The 4,944-nt window shown below is 39.8% G+C and overlaps 1 long non-coding RNA gene across 1 annotated transcript; it reads right to left on the bottom strand.

Annotated features, from left to right (window-relative positions):
• Positions 1-906: 906 nt before the first annotated feature.
• Positions 907-4,728, bottom strand: LOC137167180 (uncharacterized). The gene is made up of 3 exons (XR_010924041.1): positions 4,637-4,728; positions 3,073-3,138; positions 907-2,751 (listed from the first exon to the last, which is right to left on the bottom strand). It is a non-coding gene; the product is annotated as an uncharacterized lncRNA (long non-coding RNA).
• Between the last annotated feature and the right edge of the window lie 216 nt (positions 4,729-4,944).

Below are 4,944 nucleotides of genomic sequence, written 5' to 3'. Positions count from 1 at the left end.
ATATTCCAATTAGTCTTTTTCTCACAACTAAGAACATCAAGTGAAATCATGGCCCTTTGAAATGTATGGCAAGACTTCAGTGGGGCAAGATTTCACCCATCAGCTTTATCTGTGAGAACACAATATATCTGCCCAGATTTCTGAAGTTGCTAAGTCATAGCTAACATCATCTAAACATCTGTAGTTCCTACAAGTGTCTTTGTTTTTAATACAGCACATATCGGTATGTGAATATGCTTCTGACCTCATGTCTACATTTCTACAAATTATATGTTGGCCGTCTTCTGAAATCCACTCAATCAAAACTCATGCACCACATGTATTTTTTGTTTTACCTCACTTCTTTCCCTTCTTTCTTGTTTTTGCAACCCACTTTTCCAAAATATTCACTCTTGGTGAGACTCATGGTTAGCAGGCCTAGCAAAATAAAGCTCTCTGTCTCAGAGAGAAGGGGAAAAGTCAGCTCTAGCCAGGTTCATTTACTTGAATTATAATTTTGTATTAGCCATAATTCCACTTACTGAGATTTGTTGTTTTGGTTGGAATTTGTTTTGACTAGACTAGTAGCAGAGCTGACTCTATTGTAAAGCCTGATTAGAACAGTGGCAGGAGCAACAGAATTGAGTTGATTTTCCAGCATAAGTTCCCCTGGAAGCAGAGGTGAAATTACTGAACTGGAGCAGGTAGCTTCATGTTGGAGAAGGACTTGGTAGAACTGTTTGGTCTTGATTGAAGCAGATCATTGGATCAGAACTAACTCTGGATAATCCCTGGTCTACTACTGAAACTAACTTGACCAGTGAGAGGGGTTTGGGTTGAGCCAACATTCTGAACTTCCATAAATTGGATGCTTAATTTATGGGACCCTGGGTGTTGGCCAAACTCCTGGTTTGGTTTGTTCAGTTTATTGTATGCAAACACACGCACACACTGTTTTTCATGTTTCTTTTGATGGCTTTCCCTTTTATCCAAACAGGAACATACTGTGTATTAACCCTGTTCTGAAAGGCCTCTTGACTGCTTGCAAGTGGGTGATGGGAAAAAGGCCACATGCACAGGTGACAGCAAGGTTTTAATGTTTGTGATGCTCCCCAGAAGTACTCAGGGTTGTGAGGTACCTTTGCACTACCTGGCATTAGCGTGAAGCAGTCTTGTCTAGGCCTTCTGTGGTTCAGCTCCTTGAAACCAGCAGCCTCTGGCCACAGACAAGCACTGACTTCTAGGTCTCTGCAGACCTCACCTTCTCATGTGCAAGCTAGTGACAGACACACACCAACCTCCTCTGCCAGGGTCCCTCTCTTTAGTATCCAACCCCTGTCACTGGACACTCACAGAACTAACCAGGTAAGCTGGCTCTGAAGAGAGAGTGTGCACACAGCTTAACTGGTACAACACAGAGTCAGGTCCTCTGTAACAATACAGTATTGGAACCTACTTGTACTGAAAACAAATGTTTATTTACTAAAATTAAGATTTAAGACATAGTGAACAAGGATAACAAGATGTGTTTTAAAAAAGGATAAAATGCTTATTAGTCTAAACTTAATTTTAATAGGCTAAAATCCTTGTCTAAAGTAATTTTGCACCTAAAGCAATCTTTCCCAGTATCACCAGCTCACATTGCTGGGATCTACCATTTATAGATGCAAAAAGCACAGTTCCTTTTGTCCCCTCATTAATGTATCAGGAAGGGGTCCTTTTTTAGTCTTCTTACATAGCAGTAAACCTTTGAAATGCCCCTTTTGAAGTGCACTCCCATAGAAGACTCTTCTCCCCTCTTGCTTGTTGTCCAATGTGCTTCTCTTTCATTGGTTTCACAGCCACTGGTGAACCTGTTTTGTTCCCTGTTGACTTCATTTGCAATAGGGCTTCCTTTGTGTTGGCTTTATAATGCTTAATTTTCATCAGAGAGAGAGAGGGATAAATGAATAGACTTGCTTTGTCTGACAGAGAACTAGTTTGTTGACTTTGCTTTGTTAAGGCTTTAAAGCATAATTTCAGAGTATATTCACAACTCCCGACAATATTAATGACCAGCGTTCATCAGCTTTCATTGGATACCTTGCAAGACACTTTTTCGATAAGTGTGTTGGGTGTAACAAATTTGTCAGGCCTGATAGGAGTTGCAGATAGAACACTGAACTCTTTGCTGGCTGGCACCAATGGGCCTCTGTGTCATAATGTTGTCGAAACTCATCCATTTTACCTTCCCGTTTCCTCCACTCTGTCATCTGCTCACAATCTTACCATAATCCCTCCCTCTATTGTTGCTTCTAAATAGTATGGGCCAGAACCATATAGCTATGCTGTTTTTGCACCAGTTGAGGATCTTCTCATAATTTTTGTCCCCTTCTAACCCTAAATTTTTGGAACATTGTTCCTTTATTTGCCTGATCCTATCACTTTAAATCTCAGCTCATAATCTTGCTCATCTTTTCCACATGATTTGCCCTGATCATTTTTATCTTTCTGCTTGTTGTTTTTACTGGGTACCACTAGCTATCAACATATTTATTTTATGCTGATTTTTGTTACTTTTGCATCAAGTGCTTTTTAAATAATAAACATGCTGCAATATGTCATGTGAGTTTCTGAAACAATTTTGTGAATGCAGACCTGCTGAGGTCCTTTTAAGAACATGAACATAATCTCTGAACTATGTATCTGAACATTACTGATGAAGTCCCATGAGAGAGGAGAATTCTGTTCCGTCTTATTGCATCTGGTTAATGATAATCTCCTATATTCCTTCTGCAATTAAAAAGAAAAAAACATTATGAATTACGTCTCCCTCAGATACCGTGATGGTCTTATTTGAACTTCTGCTCAAATTGTTTATATCATCAAAAACAAATTTATCAGTTACTTGAGATTACAAAATTTGTTCTGTTTATGTACCTCACTGGGGCATGTGTACTATAGGTCCCTTTCTACACAGATCTGCAAAAGACATTGATTTTTGCAGCCCCATCTACACAGGCTGGACTCTTTTTAGCTCAAACTGTAGCAGTTTATGCTTCTTGTTCTGGAGGTCCTTGGTTCTATCCCCAAGATAGGAGCCATGACACTTACACAAAGGCATAAAGATGTTCTGCAGTATCAATCAGTACTCATACAACCTCATATCCAAAATCCAGTCTACAAAGGAATTAGAAACAAAAACTCAGGGAAACAATTAGAAACTTGTCTCTGCTGCATTTCAGGGGAAAGAAAGCTCAAATATTCAAACTTCTAAAATATTTCCCTTTAATAAACATTCAGAGACAAAGCAAAAAGGGTTCAAAGCACCACAAATGGCCTTTGCGTATATTCTTTGGACAAGCTGCTACTGTTCAATATCTCTTGACAATGCTCATGTTGAATGAAGAACTGTTAAGATTCCATGCTATGTATCTTTGCTGAAAAAAAGGTGAAAAGAAATTTGTTTTACATGCAGCTCTGCTGCCCCTAGCAATTGCTTTAAGTTCTATAGTTGCATCTGTTGAAATGATATAACTTAAATACAAAAAGCCATTAATGAAACGTTAAGGATCCATATTTAAGTGAAAGGAGAACAAGATTTTTTTTTCCCTAACAAGATTAATTTCCCTATATTGGGCTCAATCCTCCACTACTCTGAGTCTTCACTGGGCACATGAGGAGAAAATTTGGGTGGTGGGGATGGAGAAAAAGGTGCTTCTTAACTACTTTTCCACTGCCTTGATTATAGAACAGCTGGCAGCCAATATGACCTGCTCTAAATTATGCCAGTGTCAGCCACAAAGTTGGCCAGGATTTAGCAGACAACTATGCACTCCAGCCTGCCCCTGACATGTCTTTTATAAAAGAGGCTACCAGCTTTGCAACAACTGAGGATTTCCCTATGTTAGAGGCCATCTTCAAAGGCAGCTTTCCAAGGCAAGGAAAAGGCAAATGGAACTAATAGTTAGGCCAATGTAAATAATGTATTTTCTAGAGATAGGCCTTACCAAAATACACATTTAGGATTGCTTAAGAACCAAAATTCTCATTTATATTTTCTCTATGCCATATTTAATATGCAAAAGTATTACACACAAACTACATTTAAATGACATTGTTAAGGTTACGAAGTCAAGCACTCGGAAGTTACAAAATGCCGGAATTAAGGTTGCTTCTGCAACATTAATTTAGCCCCTTTGTGCATATGCATTATGATACAGTCTTTAATTACATGATCACACACTATTTTTTTTCACAGGATCCCTACCTCATTCAGTGAACAGGCTGGACCTGCTCTGGGGAATGGATCAAGATTGTGTAGTAATGCCTTCCTGGATTCCTTGCACCAATATCACCTCTCCCTACTCTTTTTGTCCCACTTCTTCTTTCGCATCACCAGGTTCTTGTCAGATCTGTCTGCCTTCCCCTTAACCTTTTCCTTCCTCCTGTTTCCTAGTCCCAGTATCCCTGTTCAGCCTCCCTCGCTCCTCATCTGATCTCAGTGTTTTCCTACATCAGACTACAAGCCCTCAGTCCTCTCCATTTGTTTCATCAGGTCCAAGTCCAATCTTCCCCACTTCTAGCTCCCAGGCTCCTTGTCCAAACAGCCCCGATATCCCCACTTCAAATCCCAGTCCCAATATCATCAAACTCTTGTCCCAATCCACTCATTTACCACACATGGTTGGCCTTTTGTTCCTTATGCATTGAAATCAGGTGTCTTCCTTCTCCATGCTGCCTGGGTGCCACTAGGGGGTGGGAATCATTGATACACAAGAGAGACAGGCTGCCTGCTCTCAGTCACTCTTAAAAGTGCAGACACTTCTTATTCATTTAAAAGTATATTTTCCCACGGTGAACATTTCTCTCCAATTACCACTAATGGGGAGCTATGTATGCAGATTGAAGGGAGACTACACCTCACAGACCTAATTTTGAGCAAGATGAGGAATATCTGGAAGTCATTTATTTACTACTTCTATT

This window comes from Emydura macquarii, unplaced genomic scaffold (genome assembly GCF_026122565.2).
Source record: "Emydura macquarii macquarii isolate MOO-44397 ecotype Brisbane River unplaced genomic scaffold, CSIRO-AGI_Emac_v2 contig_320, whole genome shotgun sequence".
Classification (NCBI taxonomy): domain Eukaryota; kingdom Metazoa; phylum Chordata; order Testudines; family Chelidae; genus Emydura; species Emydura macquarii.
Note: the sequence above shows the minus strand (reverse complement) of the source record. Positions and strands in the feature narration are given on the sequence as shown.